This window comes from Schistocerca piceifrons, chromosome 4 (assembly GCF_021461385.2).
Source record: "Schistocerca piceifrons isolate TAMUIC-IGC-003096 chromosome 4, iqSchPice1.1, whole genome shotgun sequence".
NCBI classification, from domain to species: Eukaryota; Metazoa; Arthropoda; class Insecta; order Orthoptera; family Acrididae; genus Schistocerca; species Schistocerca piceifrons.
Genome location: NC_060141.1, coordinates 83,422,897 through 83,434,205, shown reverse-complemented (window position 1 = coordinate 83,434,205; position 11,309 = coordinate 83,422,897).

Below are 11,309 nucleotides of genomic sequence, written 5' to 3'. Positions count from 1 at the left end.
AACCATTACAGCAGCAATATCTTACTAAATAGAGCCAAAATATTATCTTTTACTAGCGTTCAGTGCCTAAGGCAGCTGCAACTCTCTGTACAAGATTTTCAGCTTCACGCAAATGTTTGTGATGATGTAGAAGCAGAAACAAGGGCCTGATCATGACGGAATGGAATGGTGGTTGGAAAAAAATTGCTGACCACCTAGTACTCAAAATGGCTTCAGAAAAGGACAGTGGACTTACAGTACCCACGAAATGTTAAAACTAATGACTTGTTTGCAACATTTTTTTTCTTTTTTTTTTGTTCACCTTTCTTACTGAAGTTATCTCTGATATTTCAGTTTCTTATTATGGTGTAGAAATTCTTATACTTATATATTAGCTCTGTACTCTTAGAATTCCTGTCACTTTCTCACAAGTAGCAATGGGCTACTTCAAAAGTTATGTATATACATTTGGATAAAAAATGAGATGGTAGGCCCAAAAACATCACAAGGCCTCCTTCTTAGTGATGGCACTCTACCTAATATTGTATACCATGTATACAGCTGATATTGAAACTTATCACAAACAACTATTAAATTATTATAATATGTGGGCAATACAAGCCATTACTCAATTGCCATATATCTCCAAGATACCTGCCACACACTTCAATGTTATGTCTCAATGTTGGGTGTTTGGTTTATTGGAAAGGGGCACACAATGTTAACTTGCAAATCTCAAGCAGAGATGTTCATTCATAAAAATGTAGTACAGAAAGTTGCTCCATGGGTGAAATTGGGAGACCATAAATCATCAGTAACATAGACTGCATCTAACCTGGCAGTTTTTCAAACCATTTTAAAGTTTCCAAAATACTAAAACATTCATATGCCAGTCTTTATAACCCAAAATCTTCAGTTCTGTACAAGGTAGCAGACTAGCAAAAAATATGTAATCAATCTGCCATCATGATCCAAAGACGCAACATCTATATATCGAAGTAGGAGTAATTTTGTATGTCATATTTCCGTTAACCTCTTCGATCGGAGTTCAGTTGACGCACATCCATTTCCAACATGGAAGGCTACTACCTGTTTATATTGTTCAGTGTCAAGTATATACATTTCTATGCATTATTATGAGTCACTGTGAAACTTACTGTGTAATTTGAATTTGTTGAATATTCATCTGTCACACTTCATACGTAAAGAGTTCACTGTGATTGCCTTGCTACTGTCACACTGTTTCATAGGGTTGCGAAAGTATCTTCCTCTGATAAACTTTTATGTGAGAGCTGAGTTCTGGTCATCATACTGCTCTTACTGGAAATCAGTCAAATCTATTTAATGTTGTGTTGCATACATTATTGGACAATTTTCCGTAAAACCAGTTCTTAGAATCAATGACCTTCTGCTGATGGGACACCAAGAGTTAATCAGAAAAAAACAGGTAGGCACATTTCATGGTGTTGCAAGACTTCAAGGTTCTGTGGCAGATGTGCTACTTAAATGCTATCCTTGATGTAACCCACAAGAAAAAATTGCAAGGCTTCAAGTGTGGTGACCGGGATGGCCACTTGAGTAGTGGCGGGTCATTAGCCACAACACAGCCTGTCCAATAACATCGCATCATTCATTCAGGTAATCTAATACACAACTGTAAAAATGTGAAGGGGGATTGAAAGATGAAATCTCTACTATGAGCTTCAAGTTGTGGCATATGGCTCAGAACATGTTAACTTTCTGGAAACCCTGGACATGTTCAACAGCTGTGTGTGGATTCTATGTGCCCCTTATGCTTCTGTTGTATTGGCTGACGTTCCCCAAAAGATAAAAATATTTTCACCACCTAATATTAATTTGCTTACGACAGCCTTAATTTAATTTCATATTCTCTGCTACAAATAAATACCGCATTTGAAGATGACTGTGTCTGTGATCTGCGATGAGGAATTAATGTTATTTCTGTGTCAAAATTTATACCACAGCAGCTGATAGATACTGAGTTGTCAGTACTGGGAGACAAACAATGAAACATTCCCCCTCTCACATCCGCAGTGGCTATGACACTTACCCCTTTGCCCCTGGGACAAATGGCCAACTTTCCTTAGCTCATGGCCAAATTCACTGATATCAGATAAAATTAAGAATGTCTTAAAATATTACTGTCTCTATAAGTGTTTTTGTTTAGTTATTGAACAGGGATATTACATCTACATCTACATGGATACTCTGCAATTCACACTTAAGTGCCTGGCAGTGGGTTCACCAAACCACCTTCACAATAATGCTCTATTTTTCCACTCTCAAACAGCGTGCGGGTAAGACAAACAGCTATATCTTTCCATGCGAGTTCAGATTTTCCTTATTTTATAGTGATGTTTGTTTCTTTCTATGTAGGTCATCATCAACAAAATATTTTCGAATTCTGAAGAGAAAGTTGGTGATTGAAATTTCATGAGAAGATTCTGACACAACAAAAGATACCTTTGTTTTAATGGTGTCCATCTCAAATCTTGTATCATGTCCGTGACATTCCTCTCCCCTATTTCGCAATAATACAAAACATGCTGCTCTTCTTTGAACTTCCTCGATGTACTCCATTAACCCTATTTGGTAAGGATCTCAGATCATACAGCAGTACTCCAAAAGAGGACAGACAAGCGTAGTGTAGGTAGTCTCTTCGATAGATTTGTTACATTTTCTAAGTGTTCTGCTGCAATGCAGTCTTTGGTTTGCCTTCCCCACATTTTCTGTGCGTTCTTTCCAATTTAAATTGTTTGTAATTGTAATTCCTAGGCATTAGTTGAGTTACATCTTTAAGAAGCTCTTAAGACTAGCTGATGTTTTTGGATTCAGCTCTTAGTAGCTAGCTGCATGATATTAGGATATACAGCTGAAAACCGTGACCCACACTCAGGCCGCATGCGACCCTTGGGCTGCAGTTTGATGACCACTGTTCTAGAGCATGTACGGCATTCTTGTTTGATGTAAAGTCTTAGTCTTACCAGTTTAGGGTACTTGCCTTTGGTTTAACTGTGTAGAGGTTTTCATATGAACACTAAAAAAAGCTTTGGATAACAACTTACATAATTACATGAACTAATAACGTACATGGACAATCTACCACTGGTTTTTAAAAGTAGGAAGGAACATTGCACACAGCTTATTAAAACATAAAAAATGATTGCAAGAGGGTGACATAACAATAAACCTAAGAAAATCTCACCTGGAAGAGAACAAAATATGTAAAGCTACATCTCATTAAATTAGAAAATACAACTACCATAATCTCGCCTAAGAGATTATTTCATAGATGTGGGAAAACCAAATCACTTACTCACTAATAATGGAATAACGAAAGAGGTGGGATGATTTTGCCGTACTTATTTTTCTAAAAGGCACACAACCTGGGTGCAGATGATGCTGGAGTTTCAGGTTACCCTTAATGAGTTGCCTCGTTTATAAGCAGGATTTTCTCCACTACAAGTGTTGAATAAAAAGTTCATTGGAGAATCATTATTAAAGTCTTTTTCTTGCCCAGAAATAAAAGAGGTAACAAATAGCGATTTACAAGGAAAGGTAGAGAGCAATCTAAAACAACAAGCACTATTTCAAGTGCGAGAACATAATTTCAAAGCAAGTGCCCCATATTTTAATCTGAATGACATCATGTTAGCAACAGTTCTTCCATCATTATGAATGGCCATACAAAATTATTTCAGTGGTAAAGGAAAAGGTATGTATACAAGATTGCCACAAGTTTCCCCAAGTGAAATTCACCAATTTCCAGACAAGTTTTAGCATTTTTCCCTGACAAATTTTGACATCTCGAGGGTAAGTTAAGACGTAAGTTGACAATCTGTCTTTGCAGCTACGGTACAGGAAACAATAGCACAAACAAGGAAATATCCAAAAAACACTTGCAAGCAAATGGCGTTTCCTAATGTGAGCAAAAGTCTTTTGTAATGAACTGTTTTTAGATGGAGAAAGCAAGCCAAATGTTATATATGTTTCAATAATATCACTGATGTTATTTTATTTCAATCAAACGAAACACATTTGTTAACAAAAATGCTCATTTCCTTGGAGTTGCAAGACAGATTTAAAATACCTTCAGTGATTTCAGAAATAACATCAGAAAAAAGTAGGCCTCTTGAAAGAAGTGCATAAGGCTGGGAAGTACTGTGTAAACCAACTCTGTAGGTGACCACCAATAAAATGTTGGTTCCGCTATGTTCATTATTGTGGTTATTGCCCACTGTGTTATATCTACTATTTTACAGGTATTTTACAACTTTTCTTTTGAGAAATATATGAGTACACAGAGAACAAACTACCAGTGACTGACACAATTCTCTTCTTCTTATGGTCCATACTTTCTAACACATAAACTACTTTTTAAGTGCCAAAATGTACCAGAACAAATAAAACATCTATAAAACACTACACTGTGCAACATACTTGCGGTGAGACAGAATTCTTGAAATCCATCGCCCATGGGCTCTGGCCTGCTGAGAAGCACTGGGGTCCATGGACAAACCATGAAAATCCACTGCATCAAGCCACACACAAAGAGTCCTGTCCTGCAGACATATTGGTCAGACCAGATTCGACAGGCAGGGCTGCACATTAGCCGGAACCGAATGAGTTCTGATCGGCAGGCCCGATCAGTTACAGATAACCGCAGAAGTTTTAGCCCATCGTGGAAATCCATTCATGTGGCCAACTATTCAAAAGCTACAGACAGCATGTTGATGAAATGAGACCATGGTGATCAATCCATGCAACAAATAACTTGTTCAAATATGCTGAGAATCAATACTAACGAGGATAGATAGCAACTCACTTTAAAGATTATTGCTGAGTTGCCGATAGGCACATAGAAAATACAATCACACTCTCACAACTAAATTTTCAGCTGTAGCTTTTGCCAGAAAACTAGAGCACACACACATTCACATAATCGCTCACACACAACCCATTCACACATGGCTGCCATCTCCAGCTGCTGCATCTACATTCTCTGAGAATCAGATCCAAACAGATCACTCCTTATGCCTCCCTGCCTCTCACCAGCAGCTGCTAGGCTAGTGGCAAGAAATGGTAGAAGCACTGTCTGCAAGCTGAGGGGAGTGGTAGGAAGGGGAGAAGCAGTAGTAATGAGGGAGTAGGGAAGTGGTCCATGTACTTAGCTGGATCCAGCCAATTACAGTGCATGACACCTCAGTAAACAAACCATTTCATCTACTCAGACAAAAATGAGATTTTTTTCAGTGTTTTTTTCAAATTTCCTGATTTCCAGAACCTGTGGCAACCCTGGTATAATATGAACATGATCAAACAATGAAAAATCCAGTATGGGATAATGCCAGTACTTTGAAAAAGAATAGATTTCTACTCACCATATAGTGGAGACATTGGTTTGCAGACAGGCGCACAAAAGACTGCTACACATTTCAGCTCTCGACAAAAGGCCTTCTTCTAATGTAGAAAACACAACACAAAACCACAAAAGCACAACTCACATATTCATGACATGTGTAGAGCAATAGTGCCTGATGGGATAAGCAGTCTGTGGGTGGTGGGGTAAGGGGGAGGCTGGGGTGGTGAGGAGGAGGGATAGCAGGATAGTAGTGCGCAAAGGTGTACTGCTGCTTGTGGGAGAATGTAAAGACATGGTGGGGGCAGGTTAGGGCTGCTAGGTGCAGTCTGGTCGTTAGAGGTGGGGGGTGGGGGGGGGGGGGGGAGGATGGATGGGGAAGGGAGGAGGGGGGCAGAAAGGAAACAGAGGAGGGGAAAAAGACTATGGGTGTGTTGGTGAAATGGAAGGCTGTGTAGTGGTGGAGTGGGAGCATGGAAGGTGAAGGACAGAGACTAGCGAATGTTGAGGCCAGGAGGCTTACAGGAATGTAGGATATACTGCAGGAGAGTTCAGAGTTCCCACCTGCAAAATTCAGATAAGCTGGTGTTGGTTGGTAGGGTCCAGGTGGTGCAGGTTGTGAAGCAATCATTGAAGTGAAGTACGTTGGGTTGGTCAGCTTGTTCAAGAAATGGGTGGTCCAGTTGCCTCTTGGCCACCGTTTGTCGGTGGCCATTCATGTGGACAGACAGCTTGATGGTTCTCATGCCTTCACAGAATGCAGCACAGTGGTTGCAGCTTAGTTTGTAGACCACATGACTAATTTCAGAGGTGTCCTGCCTTTGATGGATAGGTGATGTATGTGACCTGACTGGTGTATTTGGGGTGGGAGGATGTGTGGGACGGGTTTTGCCTCTAGGTCTAGTGCAGGGATATTAGCCATGAGGCAAGGGGTTGGAAGTAGGGGTGGGGTAGGGATGGACAAGGGTATGACACAGGTTTGGTGGGTGGCAAAATACTACCGTGGCAGGGTTAGGAAGAATAGTGGATAGGATATTCCTCACAGCAGGGCACGCGAGAGGTAGTTGAAACCCTGGTGGAGAATATGTTTCAGTTCCTCCAGTCCTGGGTGGTACTGAGTCAGGAGGAGACTGTCCCTTTGTGGCCAGATGGAGCAAATGTGGGGGGCTAGTTGATGACTGGAGAGACAAGACACTGGAGACTTCTTTTTGGACAAGGTTGGGAAAGTAATTTTGGCCTGAGAAGGCCTCGGTGAGATACGTGGTATATTTGTAGAGTGACTGCAGGTGAGATGGCCACAGGTGAATTGGCAATACGGAATGGACTTCTTGGTGTGGAAAGGGTGGCAGTTGTCAAAGTGGAGATGCTGCTGGTGGTTGGTAGTAGTAGTAATAGTAGTAGTAGTAGTAGTAGTAAGAGGAGGAGGAGGATGAGGAGGTAGGAAAATCACAGGAAATCTAAATCAGGATGGCCAGAAGTGGGTTTGAACCGACCTCCTGAATGTGAGACCAGTGTGCTAACCATTGGACTACTCTGCTCAGTGCTGTTGGTAGATATGATATGGACAGAGGAACTGATGTGGCCATTCTTGAAGTGGAGGTCAACATCGAGCAAGCTGGCTTGTTGCGTTGAGGAGGAGCAGGTGAAGTGAATGGGGGAAAAGGTGTTGAAGTTCTAGAGAAATGCGGATAGTGTGTCCTCACCCTCAGTCCAGATCACTAAAACGAATCTGAACCAGGTGAGAGCTTTGGAACTGCGGGTGGTTACGAAGGATTCCTCAAGATCAGTGGTTCCCAATTTGGGCAGTTACCCATAAGGGGTAAAATAAAATTTTCAGGGGGGGGGGGGGGGGGGGTAAAAACATAATGGTGTAATAACATTTCGGTCGTGAAGCTAAATAATCTTTAAAGACCATTACTACTATCACTATTTAGTAAGTCTGTAATACTGATTACTTACATTATTAATAATTACAATTTATTTTAAAATATAGCATTAACAGGAGACACAGTGGGATGGAGGTTATACCTTGTCAAATGAATTTATGAACAACATTTTACTCACATAGTCCACACTAAACACGTACTTTGTTCTTTGTACTACACACCGCATATACAGAAATATCTTATTAAAATGCGTTTTCAGAGTTGCTGGTAATTCCTGGAATTGACCAGAAATCACTTCATTGTACACTTCGTGACAATAAGAGAACTAATTGACAGCACAAGACTTACTGCACTGAGGTATCGAAATCATGGGATAGCGATATGCACATATACAGATGGCGATAGTATCACATAAAAGGGAAGTGTGTAAGCAGACCTGCCATTTGCACTCAGGTGAGTCATGTGAAAAGGTTCCAAACCTGATTATGATCACACAACAGGAATACACAGACTTTGAACGTGGAATGGTAATTAGTGGTAGATGCATGGATCATTCGATTTCGGAAATCATTTGGAATTCAATATTGTGCTGAGAATACCAAATTTCAGTCATTATCTCTCACCATGGGCAATGCTGTGGTCAACGGCATTCACTGAATGACTGAGAATAGAGGTGTTTGCGTAGTTGTCAGTGCTAACAGACGAGCAACAGTGCATGAAATAACCACAGAAATCAATGTGGGACGTACAATGAACTTATCCATTAGGACAGTGCAGTGAAAATTGGTATTAATGGGCTATGGCAGCAGATGACCAATGTGAGTGCTTTTGCTAACAGCACTGGTCAGGTGAATTCCAATTACAGTTGGTAAATGCCAATGATAGGGTTTGATTGTGGCGCAGACCCCACAAAGCCATGTACCCACTTTGTCAACAAGGCACTGCATAAGCTGGTGGTGGTTCCGTAACAATGTAGGCTGTGTTTACATGGAATGGACTGGTTCCTCTGGTCCTACTGACCGACCACTGACTGGAAGTGGGATGTTCAGCTACTTGGAGACTATTTGCAGCCATTCATGGACTTTGTGTTCCCACATCAATTGAATTTTTATTTATGACAATGCACCATGTCACAATCGTTCACAACTGGTTTGAAGAACATCCTGGACAATGCGAGCGAATGATTAGGCCATCCAGATCACCCATCATGAATCCCATCGAACATTTATGGGACATAATCAAGAGGTCACTTCCTGCACAAAATCCTGCACTAGCAACACTTTTGCAATTATGGACAGCTATAGAGGCAATATGGCTCAATATTTCTGTAGAGAATTTCCAACTTGTTGGGTCCATACCACATCGAGTTGCTACATTAAGGCAAAAGAAGGTCCGACACGATACCAGGAGGTGTCCCGTGACTTTCGTCACCTCAGTGTAGGTAATGGCTACTACACTGCAATAGTGCCTACATATTATTGTTATTATTATTGCTATTAGTGGCAGTGGTCAGATGCAAACCATTTGCAGCTTGAAGACTTCCAATTTCTGCCATATTAGAAGTAGGAGTCCAGCAATCAACTGATTTACAAACAACAAATGCAGTGCATAAATTTTAATTTGATTGATTTTAGGTAGGTATGTGGGTTAGGGTGAAGTATGTGTCAATAAGGAGAGGAATGGTGCAAAGCAGTCACATTTTGTAACAAGTGTCTATCATCAATGTGACTAGTTAGCTTCCTTTACCAAAAAGGAGTTGCTGGTAGCAGTCACTGATGGTAAAAAAAAAACTATGAGAACAAAATATAATTAATCTTTCATCATTTTAAAAATGGAAGTGTTCGAAGAAGTTGATATTTCGTTCTAAAGATTATTTAGGCCTGATTCTGATGATGGTGGTGGGGGCAGAGGAGGGGGCACTAGCTTATATCTGATTGAACTCAGGGTAATTGTCTCAGAGAGGTTGGGAACCACCGCTCTAGATGACCCACAAATAAATTGGCATAGGATGGGACCATGGGGTATTTTGGGTGCCCATTGTTGTACCATGGATTTACAGACACTATCAAAAGATACATGTCCTAAGCAACATGCCTCAGGTGAATCACATTCCATATGAATTTAGAGGATTCACGTCAGCTAGGTATCAAGTCGGCTGCTACATTTTTTCAGCTTTAGCTTTCCTAATAGCAGTCTCTTACCCTTTCCACTATCTCCTTTAAAACTGTAATTACTTTGAACTATCCTACATTTTTTGAGTAATATGACAGACTAACTAATGCATACATAATGAGATAATTATACAAACGTGACATAATGGTACATTCATGTTTGGCAAACAATGGCCAACAAAGGGAGGCAAAACCTAGCCTTAGCTATAAAGTGAAAATATGATGGGCTAATATCAACATTTGATTGCTGAAACATATAATATGAGGGCATTCTGAGTTACAGTAATATGTAGGTAAGTAATGAGTATGTACAGAGTATGATGAATATAGCACAGAAGACAGATTAGAAAGCAGGTATGAATATGGACTACAGCAGGAGTACACTACCTCAATATCTATGTATAGAAGGACAGGGTAGAGTTGTAAATGATATTAATAGGATTCTGCAATCTAATCCATACCTGTACCTGAGAGAAAAAGGAGAATGCATAAATAAAATCAAACAATGGAAAATCCAGGATGGAATGTAACCATATAGCGGAGAGCTGAGGCGCAGATAGGCACAACAAAAAGACTGTCACAAATAAATCAAGCTTTTGACCATTAAGGCCTTTGTCAACGGTAGACATAGACACACACACACACACACACACACACAAATGCAACTCGCACACACAACCACTGTCTCAGCCAACTGAAACCACACTGGTGTGTGTGTGTGTGTGTGTGTGTGTGTGTCTATTTTTATTGTTGACAAAGGCCTCAATGACCAAAAGCTTTATTTATTTGTGACAGTCTTTTTGTTGTGACTATCTGCGACTCAGCAACTCTGCTATATGGTGAGTAGCAACTTTCCTTTTCATAAGAATGCACAAACAGAGACACTATCACAGTTGGAGAGCTAAATGATGGTGTAGAGGTAATCCTCCAATGGAAAGAGGTGTATCTTGACAGTTACTATGTAAGCAGGGCTGTTAGTCCATGGAAAGAGGTGTATCTTCACAGGGACTACGTAAGTAGGACTGTCAGCCTCGAGGTTGCCCCAAAGTAGCAAAGGAGTTGAATTTACCTGAGTTCGTTAAAGTGTTCCATATGCTAATTAAAAAGATGGAATAATGAAGACGTAAGTGCCTATTTCTGTATGCTACTCTTACGTATTGGAAAGGAATGTAACTGATTACAGAATGCCTGACAGCATAGAGTTGTTAATTGTTCAAAATGTGACTCCTCTGGTTTGATGGCGGTCTCATAAATGCCGAAAGTGTCTGATGAGAAAACCAGCCTTATATAAATGGATGTTGTGTTTCCTATAACAACTTACACAGATCAATATCCCATTATAGCTTTGTAAGTTTAGTAGAATTTCATATACTCTTCCTATGGGAAGGGTGACTTTAGTTTTCTAAAAGTTTGTATTAAAGGAATTTCTATTTTATTATTATTACTATATTCTTGTTGGAGATGAGAAGTGACATGGTTGAGTTTACAGGAATTTTTTATGAGAGGTTTGGGTAATTTGGTCCACATGCAGAAAATAAAGAGATACTGTAGAATTGTTTGATGATCCATACAGATAATATTTGTTATCTGTGGTTTCATATTCATGGAAAGCATGAGTCCTTGGTAGAGGTGTAAAAAGATTTAATGAAAGTGATGTGAGGACAACCACACACACCTATGATTAATGGTTTATAATTCATGTTGCGTATTCCACAATTAATAAACATGAATAAGTATATTTACTACAAAGGAGATGCAGTTGCAGCTGGGATCAAGCATCAAGTATACACAAGCTGTTGATACTTTTAGTTAAGAAGGTTAAAATTAGATTCTCAGCTTTAAATATTCATTGTTTATTTATGTTTCACAATAGTAATGACATCATTCACCTAA